We start from the raw sequence: 20,275 nt of genomic DNA on the forward strand, positions 1-20,275 counted from the left end.
TGTCCCTGAAGTCCATTGGAGAAAGGGCAGGCATAAGTGTGCGAAGGTATGACTTTTCAGATCCACAATCGGGAAAGGACGTGTGTGATAGGAAGATCGCCCCAATGAAAGGTCAGATACAGAGATGGTTAAACGAAAAACACGATGTTGTCACAGCCGTTGACATTAAGGAGGCATTTGAATCTTATGGTGGTGTCCGCGGATGCAGAATAGCAGTTGCAGAAGTAGATGTAGCAAAGGCAGCTAAGCCGGTAGAATGGAAAGGGATTAGCGCACTGTTCAATTTTGAGTTTCTTGCCTCCAGAATTGGGGCTTGGAAGGCTTACGCTATTGGTGAAGGTCAGATGTTTCCATATGATGAAGCAGGTCGATCTCTGCAGGGTCCAACAGGTCTTCATATCATCATGCCTCTTACGCCTCTCACCCCACTGTCAAAGCCAGGGCTAGAGGCGAAACATATTACCAATTTGCAAGACCTTTTTATGTGTGAAGAGGAAGGTTGTGTGGCCACATTTCGAACCCAGGGGGATCTCCAAAGCCACATGGACACTGGGCGACATGTGAGAGTGACGGAGCGCGAGACTGTTTACGATTTAGCACGAAAAGAATGGGCAGAAGAGGTCACGGGAATACAGTCAACGCACCTTGGAGAAACAGGGCACGCACGAGCAAATAGCCATTCGATGTCAACACGAAAGGCAGCACTACAGGGTTGGGCTCTAAAACGGCAACGAAAGGGTGAGAGAGCAATCGAAAATGTGAAGAAGTTTCTGTTGGAAAAGTTTAATAGAGGGGTGACAACAGGTAAGTTATACTTCAAAGATCAAGTAGTGATCTTCACAGTTGATAAAAAAAGATGCGTCCTACTTCTCGAATTCAGCAGGATGAACCCAAATCTTTGCGGTATCGATCAGAAGGGTCGCTATTGATTAAAACCTCTCTGAAATTAGATCTTGTTAACGCGCAGACTTCCGTCTCTTGAGCTCTTTTTACAAGTCTATTCCCAAGTGCATGTAGAGGTCAGTTTCTCCTTCCTTTTCACCTGTAGTGGACGTGAGTTTATAAATCACGGCATCTAATTTTTCACCGGATTGTTTGTTTGATCTCAGAAAATCGGTACGATAGCCCAATTTCGATATATTAAAATTCTGCCTACAACAATAGACAGCACGAGACCTCGAGCTGAAGGCTATTGTCTTAGTCTGAATTTTAATATATTGAAATTGGTCTATTGATCTCAACTATTCAGAACAGTCTCAGGAGCCGTGGAACTGTAAAATTACTTCAAAAAAAAAAAAAGATTAAATTAATGATACGAGAAACTAAAAACTTTTTGGTCGGTAGGCTGTCAAATGTGATTCAGTTACTTGAGAATGTTACCAATAGGTATGTTTAATTTGCTACTGAAGGAAACAAAGAAGATCCAGCAAGGGTGGTAAAAGAAATGAGAGTTGCTAGGAACGAGATTGGTAAGCTTTGGTTTGCTCCAGAAGAATGGCGAACAGCTAAGCAAATAGCTAGTCATTTCTCACGACTTGCAGCAACGCAACGTCAGCAAAAAGCACCTGGAGAACTACTTGTTAAAGAAGCCGAAGCCATCAGTGAGGAAGACCTTCAAGCGTGGGAAACAGAAAGACAGCTGCAGGAACTGCAGACAGCGGTGTACCAAGAGGTCGACTTGCGGCATCCAATTGAATACAATGGCCATGACATCTATGGCCTTGGAAAGCGTGGCATGCTAAAATCAAATTTAAGGTTGCGCAACTAAAAGAAATATGCTTTCTCTTTGGAATAGAAATCGAGGGGCCTGCTGGTAGAAAAGACTCTTACGTGAAGCCACTCGAAGATCTGGTACAAACCTGCAGTTGTTTTAACGAATGACTTGAGGATTCTGATACCAAACTGGATTACTGGAAAAAAGTGCTTGGCATGAGCAAGAGAAAACAAAACAAAACAAAAATCGGAGATAATACAGCCAAAACTAATTTTTTGTTTAATTTGTTGCGTAAGGTTCCATCAACAGCATATATAACCAAAGAGTGCGTGCTCCTAAGGACCCTCTGGTGTACATGACAAGCCGGGATGAAAAGTCCAACGCTTTTATTAAATGCAAATGACGTATTCGGTGAGGGCTCCTAGGTAAATATTTCGTTTCCCGACATTTGTTCATTGACAGACCAACGGAACTAGCAAACTTCAAATAAGTAAACGAGAGACTGGAATCAAACGCAGACATACTTTGGAAAAGGCAGTTATCTGTAGGAAAAAGGAAATTCCAACCCAAAGACGATCTGCACGGAAAAGTCTCTTTTATAAGTATCAAGCGCAAATTTTCCGTTAGTTATCTTTAGTTTTACGCAGTTTAATTGATGGGTAGAATAACACCATGACACTGTTTCTACTTGTTTCATACATGCAGTCTGATTGCATTTTGCGGTAAAGGTAGCGATCATATTTCAGCTTTCCTCATTGATTCAGAGGGGGGCGTGTCGAGTAGAGAGATTAACCAAGGAGAGTCAGTCAAGGAGAGTAATAACTGTAATCAATTTGCTTATACATTGTACAGAGATTTGTTTTACTAGTCTTCTGTAGTGCAAGTGTCAAATAACGGTAGTTCTTTCGAAGTTACTAAACGCAAACTTTTTTTTTTATATAGGCATTGCTACTTCTGTTATTAAATCAACAATTTCAGTTGTTCATGCTTTAGCATGTTTTATCGAGTTATGAAGAACTCGGGAGTTGGATAGCTCGAAAGAAGTGTAAGAGTTTATCGAGGCGAGAGCATCTCTGATTTCTTGACGGTGGAAATGTACACCAAACGCCGCGCGCTCCGAAAAAAATTCAGATGAAGCTGTTTGTTCACGATATTGCGCGGTTGTGCTAGCTCTATTTTAAGTGTGATTCGTTCATATCATTATTTGTTCAGACCCTGAGCTGTTTATCGCGACAAAACACACGTTTCTAGCGACAATGCGACGACGATAGGACCCTCTCCACCCAAAGTAAAAATGAGTGAGTCCCAGTCCCTTGCGAGCAATCCAACTCAAGATGGCGTCGTTCTGTTTGCGTCGTGTTTCTTTAAATTCTCGTTCTGTTAAATTGGCCAAAGAGGGGTTCTGAATTTTTTTGAGACCACTTTAGTCAACTGCATATATTTAACACTGGACAAACCCAATGCGAAATCCAGGAGCGGCTTAAACAGCACATTGCTTGCGTCGTGTAGTGCTGTACAGGACATCGAGTGGTAGGAGAAATGGAGGTGATGTAGTATCTTGGTGTTTGAATGGCCCAAAAAGATTATTGCTCTTTGTGATAGAGGGAAGGTAAGAGAGTTTGCTTTTGGCATCCGATATTGCTGAAGTTTTAGTTGTGCGTTCTACGGGAAGTTGAAAATAGCTCATTTGTTGCTTATTCGCAGATACGAAATATAGGTATTCGAAAGCTAAACTGGTATAGACTGACTTGTGCTTATTTCTCATGTCTCTGGCTTTTTGCAAGAAGTTCTATGTCTATTTATATCAGATACAAAACACGAACTTCGTTCGCTAAATTTTACAGTTTTTGCTTGATGTCAAATGTGGGTCAAATTTACTAGAAAAACTAGGACCTGAGGGGGTGATGGAGAGTGGATCTCATATTTCCTTTACCAAAACACTTGAAGAGCAAACTTTAGTATATTTATCCATAAGTAAACCTAACCTATCTATGATGTTAGTATGGAATAATTTGGCCGACCCCCATCTTTCAGCTTTTTCAGATTTTGCCCGGTTTTCGCAGACAGTGACTCTTAAACATCAATCCCAACAGCTCAAATATCCTGCTCTAACAGATTAAGATCAAGATAACAGACAAAAATATATTTGTTTTCTGACTTCGCGCGTCCGGCGGCCCACGCACACTATTTGTTTTGATTCAAGTGTAATATTAAGCTATCACTCAAACGTTTGCTATTGGAAACTGATTCAAGACATGCACGAAACAATTTCCTGTATCACTTTGATGGCACATATCATAAGGTGCCTGACATTCATTTCTCGGCAAATTAAAATAACATACCCAGTAACGAAAAGCCGTTTTAAAGGAGCTACGTCACGCTTTCTTATCTTAACTTCTCCACCATGAAATCCTTGTTCCTTTATGAATTATTATTATCTCTTTGATGCTTTTTTTTATCTTAGTAAACTACAATTTTCCGGTTTCCTTCATCTTAAAGGTAATTTTGTAAATGGTCAAAATAACACAAAATGCCGTGACTGAGCTCCTTAAGTTTGTGGAAATCCCATGCAAAATATTAACCGCAGAGGTTGGATTTGGTATGTCATTCCAACTGACTGATCTCCCATTATCATGCTTAGAATGTAGCTGCACTATAGCCAACGAAAAACAGATCCCCATCGCCTTGTTCTGACGAACACCTACAGCTAACCGAGGTCATAAGTTCAAAAAAGAAAGAAAAAAGAAACTAAATCACTATGCAGTAAGTACCTCAGCTTAGTGGTTGTAGATCAGAATTCTGGGTTCTAATGAAGCAGACAACGAGTTGTCGTTGTTCGATGTCGTTCAGTGTACCTTCGCTTGACAAAGGTGGCTATATGGCGCCCGACCTGTCATGACTGTCGGATTATATGCGGGTGGCCATGCTAAGAGTGTTAATATGTTTGCTAATTTTTTTTCTAATTTGACCTTGCAGGTGAAGAAGAAAGGCGAGAAAACGGAAAAACTTTCAGCCGCCGAGCTGCAACGGAGAATCGCAATTAACTTGCGAAATAAAGCCAATGCACGGACAGATCAACCGTTGGAAATTGAAGAAGAGTTTTCCAGGACCATTTCCTTGGATTTAGCACGCCAAGAGCACTTCTAAGCACTGCACTTAATTTATTTCAGCATGAAGTCATGCGGACAAGAGTAACAAGACCCCTGTTTTCGCGCCACTGTGTATTGTCCTCCACTCATCTACTTAAAAACCTTTTTGGGGCAAACTTTGAAAAAATCTAGCGTCCTATACGCGAGTTTTAACCCTGCAGGTTAAAAAAAAAGCAAAACAAACAAAACTGAAGAATTAATTTTTTGTCGGGTGTATCATGAGGGAAAATTCTCATTATTTCTTTTTTCACTCTCTCTCTCTCTCTCTCTCTCTCTCTCTCTCTCTCTCTCTCTCTCTCTCTCTCTCTCTCTCTCTCTCTCTCTCTCTCTCTGTCTCTCTCTCTGTCTGTCCGTCTGTCTCTCTATTTTTTACAGCGAGGTGTTGAACAGGGCTTTCCTCGTTTCCTCTGTGATTTAGATCATGGTCTTTTGATAGATAATATGAATGAAAAGACAAAACAAGAAAAACAAAATAAAACAAAATAAAAAAGTATACATTTTAATTCTCGCAACGCTAACTGATAAATTTGAAAACGACAGAATGGAACACGGCGAAATGTGGGCTGCCGAAAATGGAAAGACTTTTCGGAAACCCTCTTGAACAGTCGAATTTAACGCGGGCTAAATTAAAGGATAGTGGATGGCAAATGCGACACTTCGCGAGAAGGCAAGACCAGCGTGTTTCTTTGCCACCCCGAGACACTTTGACTTTTAAATTACGAGACTTCAACGTATTCTAAAGTTCAAACTCGCAAATGTCATATATAAAAACAAACAAAAAAAAATCGGGACTTCGACACTTTCTTCTCCTTGCAAAAAATCGAGACTCCGGGAGAGCTTCGTGAATAAAATAGAGCCTGTAAATGGTTTGAACCCAGGAGTATCAGTAGTTCGTATAGTGTGATCGTCGGGGTGAGTGTAGTTCTGAAAAGAACTGTTTTTGGTAACTGACGTTTCGACAACCTGAGCGGAAGTCATCTTCAGAGTCAAGTGAATAGTGTTTGTCAGTCGATGATGTTATAAGTCTGGTCCGTTGAATGTGATTGGTCAGTATAGCCATGATGGTATTGGCTGAAAGACTCGTGTAAAGTTTGTCATCAGTCATTAGTGGGTTTCGATCCGTCTATTGTTAGTCAAATAGGTCGGTTTTTGGTCCGTGTATCGTTAAGTCGGTCGGTTAGAAGTCCGTTTGTCGGTTTCGCTTCTGTCGTGGATAAGTCGTTTGTAAGGCGCCGGTAGTTGTTGACATCTGTTAAGAGGTGTTTGTTCTAGGTAAGTGTACCAGCTTTCCAGAGTCAGTCGTTGAAAATAGCTTGTATTGTAGGTTAAGCACTGAGCAGAGTCCCAGTCAATGTTGTGGTTTGTCAGTTGATGATGTACAGCAATGTGATTGTTGGCATCACCATTTCTCGTGGCTCGTTTGTGTTCAGTCAGTCTCGTGTTAAGGTTTCTGCCAGTCTCACCAATGTAGGAAGCCTGGCAGTCGGAGCATTTGATCTTGTAAACTGCTCCCTGTCTGTTGTTAGGTTCGTCTCTGTCTTTCACGTTGGTCAGTAAGTGTCGTAACGTAGTTGTAGGTTTGTGGGCTTCACGAGTGTTGTAGGGCTGTAGGATCCGTGAGATGGTCTCAGAAGTGCCCTTAATGTAAGGTATAGTCACTGTACATCATCAACTGACAAACCACAACACTGACTGGGACTCTGCTCAGTGCTTAACCTACAGTACAAGCTATTTTCAACGACTGACTCTGGAAAGCTGGTACACTAACCTAGAACAAACACCTCTCAACAGATGTCAACAACTACCGGCGCCTTACAAACGACTTATCCACGACAGAAACGAAACCGACAAACGGACTTCTAACAGACCGACTTAATAATACACGAACCAAAAACCGACCTATTTGACTAACAATAGACGGATCGAAACCCACCAATGACTGATGACAAACTTTACACGAGTCTTTCAGCCAATACCATCATGGCTATACTGACCAATCACGTTCAACGGACCAGACTTATAACATCAGCGACTGACAAACACTATTCACTTGACTCTGAAGATGACTTCCGCTCAGGTTGACGAAACGTCAGTTACCAACAACAGTTCTTTTCAGAACTACACTCACCCGGACGATCACACTATACGAACAAAGTAGAGACTGTGAGACGCACATAACTGCTCAAAAAAAAAAAAAAAAAAAGAAAAAACAGACTTTGAGACCCGTAAAATTCGACGAAAAGTTTGCGAGACTCGTGGTTTTTGAAGGATCATTCGCCACCCATAAATTAATGTGGATATGCTCTAACGGGCATTAATCAAGCGTTTCTGTGGCCAGTTTAGTGTATAAGGCGATCGAGGTTTTATGGAGGAAAAAAACAGTTGTTTTTCCAAATTTATAGGGATGGTAACGTGATAGACAGGAAACATTTTACACACAGTTATCCCGTGGAATAAAAATACAAGGTATTTCGTTTTCCACAAACACATGGAAAATTAGTAATTCATATTTTAATTAAAACTCAAATTGTCTTCATGTAGGATCTCTCGTCTCAATGGCCCGTAATAAAGTCTTGTGTGCATCTTAGCACTTAGATGGAGCTTTAACGATATCAGTTAACCAAACTTTACCGAGCTCAAAGGATATTTTCTTTTTCTTCTTCTTTTCCTTTCTTTCTTTCTTTTTTTTTTTTTTCTGGTTTTAGGGCGTTTCTATGTAAATAAACTGCCAATAAAAGCTAGGTTTTTTGATTCGCTGTGACTAAATGATCGGCAGCCGTTCAAGATTTTCAAATCACTAAATTATAATATAGAAAAAAAAAATTGGATCGCATGAAACTTCTCAGTCGACATATTGAAAGAAAGATTGTACATGATCGGTTCGTTACTGCAAACGACCCAAAAAAGAAGATCTAAGTGTCACCTTAATTACCCCATGCCCAGTTGTAAAACAAGACAAAAATACCACCTAGGAATAATAAAACAATAGCCAGAAAAGCGAATACTGATTCCGCAAGGCACAAACAAACATAGACATGGATGCTTATCCGTTTGAGATAGCAGAAAGGCTCTCAGTTCGTGCTTTTGAAATGCGCTACTCAAGTTGTTGCCCTTCTCAAGGTCTTTTTAGATCAGTTCTCGAATACAATGGGTTCTAATTTAACTATAATAGGAATTTCTTCTTTGTGGTTCAATTCTAAACCATTTTATTTACTCAGTTGGCTTCATACGGACGTTAAACGAACGTCCAAACGTCGTCTCGGCATTAATTTTAAGATTTTCCATCTTATAACCAGTCGCGCGGCTGCGTGGTTCCCATTCTTTTGTTTGTTTGGCCACGCAGCCGCGCGACTGGTTACCAGATAACCTGGCGACAGCTAAGAATGTTTCGTACACGCAACGTATAAAAACCTGCGAGCGACGTTACCATTTCAGCTCATTTTTTTTATCAAGATAAAATTAAATTAAGGTAAGAAATTACTGAAAGTAGTTCGTCAGCTATGTATTCCACTAGTTTTCTCAGAGATTTTTTTCGATGCTGATTTATCATCTGACATTTCGTTATGTGTGTTGTCCGTACTCGCCAAACGCCAAATGTATGATCTTTTATCTTTAATTGGTATAATTGCATATAGCTCGCTAATCCGGCAATGGTGGTCAGCAGGTTGCTCAGTGACACATTTACAGCGAAGATGAATACCAATTGCATAGCCTGCAGTGTTTTCCGTGGGTTCACGAAATATCGTTATTTGCTCGTGATCGCCATTTTGGGTTTTGACTCAGGTCAACAAAATTGACCTAAATTTTGACGTGACGCAACATCGTCGATGCGTATAACTTTGAAATTTTCTAAAACTCCAAGTTAAATTTCATGCGGATCTGTCAACGGCTTAGCTGGTTTAGCTTTTCCAGCCAGGCTTATTATTTTGGCTTGCCATAGCGCTCGTAAAAAGACGGTAATTTTGGGGTCGAGTCTTGTTCTTTTCGGTAAAAAAGAACCTCAAAGTTACAGTTTTAAAATAAGTTAGTAAAAACCTTTTTCCTGACAAAGTTCGAGAAAATCGAATTTTACTATTCTGCATAGATATAGGTGAGCGTTAGAGCAAGCTATTAACGCACTGTTTTAAAGTGAAACGTTTCTACTAACCTTACCTATTTTTAGCAGCTATGAATGGTAGGACTTTATCCTTGATCTGCTTGTTGTGAATGAAAACGTCGTACTCGGGCAGATGTGAATATACAACGTTTAACTGCTGAAAACCAAAAAAAGGCAAGGAAGCATCGCAAATGAATTCCAGAGTTTCGATCTTCAATTCTTAGGCAGCGTCCACACTACGCCGGAGAAATTTCAAAACGCAGTTTTATTTCTACGGTTAGGCCTACCGTCCACACTGATCCGTCACGAAATGAAGCTTTGCAAAGAAGATCTTTGGCAAACTGGAGGAATTTGAAAACGTTTGTGTGGATGGAAAACACTTTAGAAACGGAGCTTTTCAATTTCCCTCAGCGTCGAGTGGACGGGGCCTTAGCCTAAAGTTTAATTTTGTAATGAACGTAAGCCACTTAAAATTTCTTAATTTTTCTTGCTTAAAATGTAAATAATAATTGGTAGATACTTTGGGCTTTGGCACTCTAAATAACATTTCTCAGCCTTTGTATTGGGATATGAAGGTGCCATAAATCTCGCTCTTGATTGGTGCACTCGATATGATGAAGGGAACATCTGAAAGAGTTAACCCACATACAAGTTCGTTTTCGCAAGGGGTTCCCTCTGAAGTTATTTTTAAACATGGTACCCAGTAGATGTAAATGTAGACGGTAGATGTTTTCGTCAAGGATGAAAATTCCACCCAACACTATCCATTTAAACAGGAAATCTAATACCGTAAATCATCTCAAGAAGTACGACAAATTAGGTTACACACTTATCGATTGGAATTTTAAATCCATACAAACATTTACAAACAGTTACAGCACCCTGAGAGTTTTTCTTAAGTTGCGTTAAAAACACTCGATATCTGTGTCTTCTAGTGTATTTTCTTCAGAAACACTGCATTGTTGCATATTAATAGAGGGCTCGGTGCGTTTTGACCTCTTTCAGTTTCAGCGTTAGCATCCTTTTACACTTTCAGTCATATGACCATTTTTATGCCTTGTCGCGGCTGCATTACATTAAACTTTAAAATATTGATGTGACTATCCAAATAACAACCAAAGTAAGGCTAACACCTATTTTTTTTCCCCAGCAACATAAACACTAAAACCATACGACATTTTAGAGTTATATTCAAATAATTTTGGAAATTACCAATTACAGATTTACTTACACCCTTCTTCGTTGAAAAGCTTCAAGCAGACAAATTAAAATAAAAAAGAACGGGAAATCGCTAATCATGACACTGTACAGTCATTTCATTTGTATTTACAGGGTCATCGATCAATATACTTGGTTCTACAATTTCAATGAAACTCCATCCAGTGAAACAGCCCTCTCTCCTACCGCCCCTCCTCTCCGCCGTCCTACTCTAGTCCCTTCCTCATTCAGAGTTTAAAGACATAACAAAATTGTTCATTACACATGTAAATTGACTTGGATTGTACTGTCCATGGCCAAGTGCTTTCAAATTTTCAGGTTTGGGAAAGGACACATGTCGCTAAGTATTACATCTTACCCTATTAAATAACATTAGCTAAAATATCTATTATATGGCTTTTGTTCGCACGTAGTCAATATATCGCACGCTCTGATTGGCTAATTCTAGGGAATTTTCCCTCTCGTAATGCCCCCGCGCCGATAACGGGCCCTAAAATCAAAGGAAGAGGTAATTAAGAAACTATTGGTTTTTTTTTTTTTTCTTTTTTTTTTTTTTTTTTTCTGAATGCTGTAGCGGCTGAAAACAATGAGTGGCGAGGAACACTCTGAGAGTGAAGTCTATTACCCCGACGAACTACAATATCAGGAGAACAGTAAATCCATAGCGTTAAATTTTTAACGAGTTGGTGCTGGACAGGACGAAGGAAACAGCCAAGAAGAAATTGAAACTTTCGTCAAATTGCCATATTATAAACTAGACTAAACTATTGTGAATGAGAGCTGAAAAAGAGCAATAACTGTTTAAAGTCAGACTGTCAATTAGTTTAGCATAGTGTCAAAATGAACTCAAAGAGTTGTTTTAGGAAAAGCAATGCAATACGTTTTTGGGTTTAAAAGCAAGTTATTAACAAAAAGACATATTCAGTTTGGCTTTATGAAAAGCTCTGTATAGAAGTGACTTTTTTGTTTTAATACCCCAAGCCGTCATAGCTGATACGTTTCGTAAGCTACAGCCAGGATTAGATCTTTGCATACTACTTTCAATTAAATTGGTTTATGTCTCTCTACAACTTTGCTTTAGCTTGCCAACAGTCAAGCAATATCTCACATTTACCACTCAAGTCCAAGCGATGTCTCGCGAATCACTAGACATACTAGTCAAGCAATGTCTCTCAAACACTATTTCTTGTTTGTTACACCGACCAAACTGAGATTTACAGTTTGGTATCTTGGAAGGAGCTCTTTGAGAAGTTCGTTTTGCCTCTCGAGGCAGTGATCATAGGATTTTCCTGTTTAAGTTGCTTGTACGGTGACTTCTGATCATTTTGGTGAAGGCTGCTTTCATCTTTCCATTTAGACCAATGTACAGCCATGGATTTATAGCGCTGTTAGCCTGGCTAAACCAGCAGCAGAAGTAAATGAAGGAAGGCGGCCATGATGTTCCCATTTTTACAGAATGGTCCATCTGATACGCATGCACTGGAAGCCAACAGAGTGCAAACACCACCACAACGTTGATGAGCATTCGGATGAGTTTTTTCTTGGGGATTTCCCGTTCTCGTTGGTATACACGTACTTCATCATCCGAAGGCATTTTGTGAAGCCAGAGTTTTCCAGAAACTGTAATATAGAGGATGGAGATGATGGCGAGACGCCAGAAGGTAGATGAGAACAAAGATGTAACTTCAGATGGCCAGAGGCGATATGACAGTGGCATCAAAACGGCAGGCACCATCTATGAATTTGAAGACCACTAGTGCGAGTGACATCAAGGCCACGGATGAGACCCAAACAAGTGGTGTTATGACCTTAGGCTTCCTGAACCAAATGCTACTCCGGAAAGGATACACAACAGCAAAGAATCGATCAAATGCCATCACAGCGAGACAGAAAATGGAGGCGGTAATAGACACGAATGCAGGGTAGTAGAGTACAGAGATTTGTTAATTATAAAGCTCTCATGTTCAAGTTTTGTTGGCCGAAAGCATATAAATGACTTTCGATGCCAGATTAGTTTTACAAAGAAAGCTTGAGCTGAATTTTATTGTCGTCAAATCGCTAGAAAATTCTCTCTAAAATTCCCGCAATGCATTACTAACCTCGAAAGGTTGATACAGAACAGTTTGTTGTTTTTTGGTCCGTATCCGAGTGCTGAGTGCCTTTGATCTGTTTATTTGTTCAACCAGCTGATTCAACTCCTGCTCGCTCAAATTCGCAAATCTCTTACGTGGAGGCACCGCAAAAAAACTTGAGTTCGAAACTTGGTAGCTAACAGGAATAATATTCCTTATCTCCGGAAGAATCATTAGATTTTTCCATATTCTAGGAGAAGAGAAAGAGGAATTTTGTTTTACATCGATGGAAATAATTGCTGACAAAAAGTCGAAATAAACAAAGTGACGTGAGCGAGCAACCCACGAGCAAATGGATCGAGCGTATTAGCCAATCAGAACGCGCGCTTCGCTAAGGCTATGTTATAATATGAAATTTGAAAGATGATCGTTACCATGGTAACGTCAAAAATGATGGACACATAATTGGCATATCAAACTTTTTACAGGGAATGAAGAAATAGCTACTGAAAGTCTCAGCCCTTCAGAGCAAAACGTCTTTTCAAAATTTTGAAAAAACCTTACGGGGATGGGCGGTCCCTATTCGTCCAAGGGTTAAGAACTATATTACTGGTTATGATTTTATCCACATTCCACGGGAATCAAGAGGTGGTGGTGTCGGTTTGCTTTTCATAGAAAGTATGGATATTAAATGCAAAAATAGTGAGTGGAACACTTCCTTCCAGTCGTTCGAATTCTTGGATGTTCGTTTCAAGAGCTCAAAGATGATCAGGATGATAATTATTTACCGCCCACCGTCATCTGTGCCTTTGTCAACATTTTATCGTGAATTTTCTCTCCTGCTTGAGGAATTGGCCACAGCATCAGGCGAGCTTTTAATTGTCGGTGATTTTAATCTACATGTGGATTCTTCGCGTGATGTCGACGCATTGCATTTTTGTGACCTAATAGCGTCTTTCGATCTGAAACAATGGGTGACTACGCCGACTCACACAAGTGGTCATATCTTGGATTTAATCATAACTAGAAATCAGTGTAAACTTATAGACAATGTTATGGTTCATGACCCTTTGATTTCTGATCATTAAACTATTTTTATGCATTTATTATTGCACAAACCACAATTTCCAACAAAAACTATTCGCCACCGGAAGCTGCGTTCGATTGATTATGCTGAATTCAATGACACTATCATGAATTCGTCCTTGTTTGATGAATCACGCGTGATTTGGATTCGTTAGTTGATTCCTATCATCGGGTCTTGAAGTCCACCCTTGATGTTTATGCCCCCGAAAGGACCCGTGAGGTAGTTCTTCGTCCTTGTGCGCCTTGGTATTCAACTGACATTAGTGTTCAAAAGAACATAAGGAGGAAGCTCGAACGTAACTGGCGACGTACAAGGTTACCTGCAGATAGAGAACGGTATGTGTTTCAGAACAGTGTTGTTAATGACATGATTGCCTCCGCGAAGCACACATTTTATTCATCAGTGATCCAGGAAAACTCAGGGAACTCTGGACTTCTTTTTAAGACAATAGAGAAGCTTCTGCACTCCAATCCAGTCCAGCGTTATCCATCTGGGCCTAATAACTGTTCTCTGTCCGAATCATTCGTTGAATATTTTAGTGACAAAATTGTTAAAATCCGCAATGATCTTGACAAAGTTGATGGAACTCTGAATGACGGTCAAGTTACTTCATGCAATGCTGAGTCTGAAAGCTGTCTAGCTGGTCAGCTGCTAAGTGAATTTAAACTGGTCTCTGAGGAGGTCGTATCTGGTTTTGTGAATCACCTGTGTTCAAAGTCCTGTACACTTGATCCAATTCCATCTTCAGTGTTCAAAGGGTGCCGTCATTATCTGCTTCCAATGATCACTCGTATAGTTAACTTGTCTCTTACAAGTGGCCAAGTACCTGATAGATTCAAGGTTGCCATGTTGAAGCCGTTGTTGAAAAAGAGTGGAGCTGATCATGAACTATTTTCTAACTTTCGTCCTGTCTCGAATTTATATTTTCTATCCAAAGTTACGGAGAAAGCAGTTGCAGCACAATTAATGGACCACCTTAATGATAATGAAGGCTTATTAGAAGAATTTCAGTCGGCGTATAAATCTCATCACAGTACAGAGACTGCGCTTGTGAGAGTTCAAAATGATATTTTGAAGGCTATTGACAATAACAGATCGGTTATATTACTATTGCTCGATTTATCGGCTGCGTTTGATACTGTCGATCATTCGATTTTGTTATCTAGACTACAGAATCGCTTTGGTATTAGGAACACTGCTCTTAATTGGTTTCATTCGTACCTTCACTCACGCGAACAGTTTGTTTCTGTTAATGGAATTGAATCGTCAAAGAAGAATTTACCCTACGGGGTACCACAGGGTTCTGTACTGGGACCCTTGTTGTATTCCCTTTATACAAGTCCGCTGGGTGACATAGCCAGAAAGCATAGCATACCGTTTCATCTCTATGCAGATGACACACAGTTGTACTTGTCGTTTACGTCCAACTGTCCTAATCATCTATCAAGCTCAAAGATGGCCGTAGAATTATGTGTTAAGGACACTGGGGACTGGATGCTGCGCAACAAACTTAAGTTAAATCGGCATAAGACTGAACTTTTGGTTATTAGTTCTAAATATCGTCCACGACCACCCCTCGACTATATACGAGTTGGTGATAAAGTAATCAAGTCTAGTAAACAGGCCAGGAATTTAGGAGTTGCATTCGATCAATGTTTGGATTTCAAAGAGCATGTTAAAATAACCTGCAAGAGCGCATTTTTCCGCATTCGTAGTATAGCTAAAATTAGGCGATACCTATCCCAGAGTACTACTGAGACTATTGTTCACGCTTACATAACATCGCGTTTGGACTATTGTAACGCCCTACTGTACGGTCTCCCAAAGTATCTGATTAATAGACTTCAGCTTGTACAGAACTCAGCAGCTCGCCTTGTTACCTTGACTAGAAGGCAGGAACACATCACACCAATACTAAGGAGCTTACATTGGTTGCCAGTTCATTTTAGGATTATTTTCAAAATATTGTTGTTAACTTACAAAGCTCTGAATGGACTGGCCCCTGATTACATTAGAGACCTACTGTGATTTAACATTTCTGGTCGGACACTAAGATCTTCAAACAACAGGTTGCTTGATGAGCCTAGAGCAAATCTTAAAACGGCACCAAGGCTCTGGAATAAACTACCCCTCCAGATCAGACTTTCATCATCAGAGGCAGTTTTTAACGCTAATCTTAAGACTTATCTTTTTAAGCGTGCATTTGATTTGTAGTTTTTACTTTTTATTTGTAGCCTAATTGTATTATATACCGTATTTAATTCTTAGGATTTTAACTTTTAGGATTTAGGATTTTAGGTTTTTGAAGAATTAGGATTTTAATTTTAAAGTATTGAATTTTAAAGTATTTAAAGTATCGTCTGAACGGAAGTCGACTCGCGAAAGAAAACAACAATATGGAAGGAGCACGTATTTTCGTGTTCTTCGCCTATATTAAAATATAAACCCAATCGTGTTGCAAGTACTCAACATCTTACCGCAGAAATGATATGCATTAAATAGATTTTTACACGAAGGTTATTTTTACATTGAAGAGTCATAGAAGCTATTAAAGTATATAAATAGCTCATTTAACGTAGTTGTCCGCTTAATACAGGTTTAACCGTACTCTATTGCCGAAAAGGAAGATATTGAAACTCACCAAATTGACGAGCTGTTTAAATTTTCGAATGATTCAAGCCGTGATCAAATGTTTTAGACGATCAACAGACAAGAAAATTACTTGAAGAGAATTCGAACGCCCAGTTTCACTATTATTTGTACGGTATTGTGAATAAACACACATAAACACGGACATGGCGAAATGATATGAACAAATAGTTGAGCTGGCTTCGCCGTCATGGTTTGCTACAGCTCCCTTTAAGTACCCTCATTACAACCTCATACGACTAAATGCTATACTGGTACTTGTCGTTACAATGACGACTTGCCTACCTTTGAAGATAAGAAAACGCGGCGACCAGTGGGAAAAAGAACTGCTTCCAGTCCGCATACGTACAAGTAATTCCGCTTTATTGCAATAGATTACTCCTATAACTTTTTCAGGCATCCAATAACAAAAAGATCCCCAACAACCTGTTTAATACGTTGTCTGTTAATGTAATACGCGCGTCATGATTATGTTCCTTCTCAATATTTCTCTCCTATCTCCTAGCGCCACACCCCCTCACTTCCTGTACAAATCTCTAATGGCTTTTCTGTAATGAAATTAATAATAGCGAGGGCTGCCGGGGGCGATTTGTTTATTTTTTTCTTTTAATTTTGCAACAGACATGATTAACTTGGTGGTAACAGATGTTAGCTTCGTCAATCAATCTTTAATGACGCACTCGGAGATGCCCTAGGCGCAACATTATGCTTAAATACTACGCAACTCTTGCTTTCATTGTTTTAAATACTGTATTCCAAAAACATTTTCATGTGACGAAATGGAAATAAGGCTATACGTTAAAAAATGCATTACCTCACATCCGTCATTTTGGAGGTTTTATAAAATTGCGAGGCCATGAATATTTGAAAAAGGGGAAATGGAAAAAGTGGTAAAACGAAAACTATAATAAATTTAGTCTTTAGATCTACCGCAGAAAACTTCAAAAATTATATGGACCCGGCCAAAGAAACAAAACATAATTGTTATGGCAACATGAACATCAAATTCTTTGGCCAAACTGTTTCGCTTCACGACTCCGATCTCTCCGTCTTTTCTCTAGAGCCTGCAGACTGTATACTATATTTGTATTTAAAACGCTATTTTGTATTTAACTCGTTTTCCCAATTGACATACACCCTTTCTTTTTCTTATAAGAATATATTTCGTAAGAATATCGAGGCTGAAATTTGCGAAATTTTAGGAAAATCTTATGAATAAACCCGAGGCTGGGATTTTGGAAAGAACATAATTTTGTGTGTTGAAAATTTGTAAATACAATAAAATCACGTTTTTAACTAAACCGCATAAAATTTTTCCTTTGTCTCAAAAGGCAACAAAGACAGCACTAGCCGTATGTTCGTTGCTAATAACATTTCTGCAAGAACTTATTTTCGTCATATCAGGCTTTAATGCCTGCAGGTTGGCTCCAAAACCAGGCACCAAATAATTTCCAAGCTTCACAGAAATGCCATTCGCTATAATCTAAGAATATTCAAAAAAAATAATTTCAACCTAAAATCTGCAGTAAATTAAAATAGGAATATTTAGCTTCGGCCGGAAAAACAATAATACTATCACAAATAAAGATAAGCTACATAGTTATGAGTTATCTGTAAATCCTTTGAACTAAAAACTAAAAAGGAATTGCCGTCACTGTCTTCACTGTCTAAAAGCCTTAGATATTGATAGTACTTTGTGCGTTTCTTTATCATGCACTGATTATACTATAAGTTGCTAAAATAATTAAATTTTTTGCTCAGTATATATTGTCGTATGGCAAAGAGGAACGCTGTCAGACGACAAATAATGAACTACGCAAACAATAATTAACAATTATTCCATGAGAGCGCGTTGGATATGAGATGGTTAATAGGCAACGAGGCCCGTAGAGCCGAGTTGGCTATAACCAATCTCACATCCAACAAGCGCGAATGGAATAATTGTTTTATTAAATTCGATACGCTTGTATACTTGGGAGTTATAGCTTAATTCTATTGGAGTTTAATTTTACAAAACGACCGGAAGTTGATGTGGCAAAAACAACAGCAAGCTGGAAATCACACGGCATGTGCACCGTTTGTAAACTTAGTTGAATGAAAAATTGGAAAGCGAAGCAAGCGAGTCTGCTGAACGAAAACTACAATCATCTATAATTCAAGGAACGTCTACCAAATGAATGATATACAACCTTGATCAGAAAGTTTGAAAAGAGTTCAAGTTTGAGTCATCGTCGATGATTGAGAAGAGTAATAATTGTGCACTTGCACATTACAGTTGTAAAAATACTGCGGAAAACTTTGTTCGCCATGTGACACAGACGTTGTGCGAAAATTATTCTCGACAAGAACTCTTTCAGCGTTCCCTTGCTGTGCTTTGTTGAATTGTTGGCATTTCGAGTTGGATGGTGAAGCTGATTGCTGGCCAGTTTCAGAGTCAGGGACAGAAACTATCTAGTGTCGGATTCATCTTCAGAATCTCCAAGGCCGCCCTGATGGTTTTTCGTGGCATTTAAAGAACCGGACTGACTTCGGTTCAGCTCAAAATACTCAACTCATTGAGGGGTTTTTCCCACGGACCGAATCAGTTGTTGACGCAAGATGGCGGTGAATAATTTGTCCTCGTCGGCCAAAAAGGAGACCGAAGTAAAACTAGGTAGTTCTCTTTAGCTGCGCCGGATTTTTGCTCTCTGCTGGTCTGAGCACGCCGCTGTCGAACAGTTAATTTATTCATTTGCTCATTGGAAATTGGTTTATTATGGACTACGCCGGCAATGCTGCCCGTGTTCATGAGGTCTTTTACAAACGCTCTAATACTTTATTAACCTCAGTAAAAGCGGGGTCAGAGATGATGGAAAACGGTTTTTTGAGCGGCCGCGAGCGAAGGAAACGATCAGTGGCGGCTCTCAAATTAATTTCATTGATGAACTTTTGTGAACTGACGTGCCACGCTTCTTCCTACCAAACGCGTAAAAACTCTTCAGAAAAACAGTTAGTTCTTCTTTTGACAATTCTTTTATCGGTTTTGAAAATTTGGTGCGCCAGGACTAGCAAGCCATTCAGTAACTAAGGTAAAAATTGTTGTTGTTACGTAATCTTATACGTAATAAATATAAATGCGTAAAATCTCGACGTTCATATTTGAAATTTTGCAACTTTTAAAGGGAAACTTAACGGATACGTACCGTTGAATAATCTCATCCCGAACGTTGTGGCTTTTTTGTTGTTATTAGGACCGCATTGTCCGTAATTTCTCGTATTTATTCTGCAGATAGCTCACCGAATCTGTTCCTTCTTCTATTTTTTTGTCGATGAAACTTGGTTTCCCGGAAAAATTTTATGCCGAGTGACATTTGCCGCATTTATTTCCATATAAGGTCAAATGCAGGTATAATGGCATGTAGGCGAGACACAGTAAACCAGTCAGAAAGCTAGAATTGCATCATTATCCCAGGCTTAGAATTTAGAAATAACTTGTAATCATATCGGCATCGATATCAGTCTCAGAACCGTTCTAATTTCCAGTGCAGAATCAGAAACTACAACCTCACAAATATTTTACTCTACGACAATGAATATAAATTTTTCCAGTATTCCGTATAACAACAAGAGGGAAATAAGAACTGTCTCCAGCCCTCATGCCTATTAAATTAGGTGAATCGGATCCGATTTATTACGATGTGTTAATAATAGCTACTTATAGGGCGTCCAATAATTATAAGGTGCCACACAGCCAGTTGTCTAAAAAAAAAAATTGGTTTTCATCTTAAAAGAATATTCTCTTATTTCCTTCTCCTAACCTCTAATACAAATTTTAATTAAACGGTATATCTCTGACGGAAAATACAAATGTAGCTACAGAGCTGCGGTTTGTTAGAGTTCTGGAAATTTGGCAAAGTATCGGTCGCTGACAAACGTCTTAAATGGCTTTTCTTTGACGCAATTGCTAATATTGCTAGACGGCTACAGTTTGTTATTCTTTGAATTTGCAACAGTTATGATTAACGTTCGCCTGATTAATCAATTAATCAATTTTTAATGACGCATGCGCAAACGCTGGAAAGGAGAGCGATTGTTATGGGTTATAGTCTTCACGGAAATTTTCGCAGTTCTTACGAAAGAGGGGCTAAGCTCATTCAAAGCCTTCCGATGATTTCCGCAGATTAAAAAAATATTTTTGTGTATCAAGAAAATTCTGCCGAAGGTTCATAATGGCAAAAATTTGTGTAGCCTTTTAAATCATTGCAGATTATGTGTCTTTTTTAGCAGATTTCGGGAGGTTCATTGCACAAT

At 39.2% G+C, this 20,275-nt stretch overlaps 1 protein-coding gene, 1 long non-coding RNA gene and 3 pseudogenes across 5 annotated transcripts in view; 2 read left to right on the top strand and 3 right to left on the bottom strand.

Moving 5' to 3' along the window:
* LOC149096060 (uncharacterized) overlaps positions 1-337 on the top strand; it is a 1,539-nt pseudogene extending 1,202 nt beyond the window's left edge.
* Positions 1-20,275, bottom strand: part of LOC149096059 (somatostatin receptor type 5-like) — a 57,200-nt gene that overhangs the window by 25,106 nt on the left and 11,819 nt on the right. Inside the window, exon 2 of one of the 4 annotated variants that reach the window (XM_089281310.1) lies at positions 9,016-9,113. The exons of 1 other annotated variant lie outside the window; for it this stretch is intronic. The gene's annotated coding sequence lies outside the window, so the exon portion shown is untranslated. Of the gene's footprint in view, positions 1-9,010; positions 9,117-20,275 lie in introns of all 4 variants that reach the window. 2 more of the 4 variants (XM_089281308.1, XM_089281309.1) reach the window with 2 other exon arrangements.
* Positions 345-1,985, top strand: LOC149096061 (uncharacterized; annotated as a pseudogene).
* On the bottom strand, positions 5,099-6,877 carry LOC149096062 (uncharacterized). The gene is made up of 2 exons (XR_016204674.1): positions 6,783-6,877; positions 5,099-6,644 (listed from the first exon to the last, which is right to left on the bottom strand). It is a non-coding gene; the product is annotated as an uncharacterized LOC149096062 (long non-coding RNA).
* LOC149096063 (somatostatin receptor type 2-like) lies at positions 10,742-12,108 on the bottom strand (annotated as a pseudogene).

This window comes from Orbicella faveolata, unplaced genomic scaffold, assembly GCF_042242905.1.
Source record: "Orbicella faveolata isolate gen_17 unplaced genomic scaffold, um_ofav_v1 contig_48, whole genome shotgun sequence".
NCBI lineage: Eukaryota > Metazoa > Cnidaria > Anthozoa > Scleractinia > Merulinidae > Orbicella > Orbicella faveolata.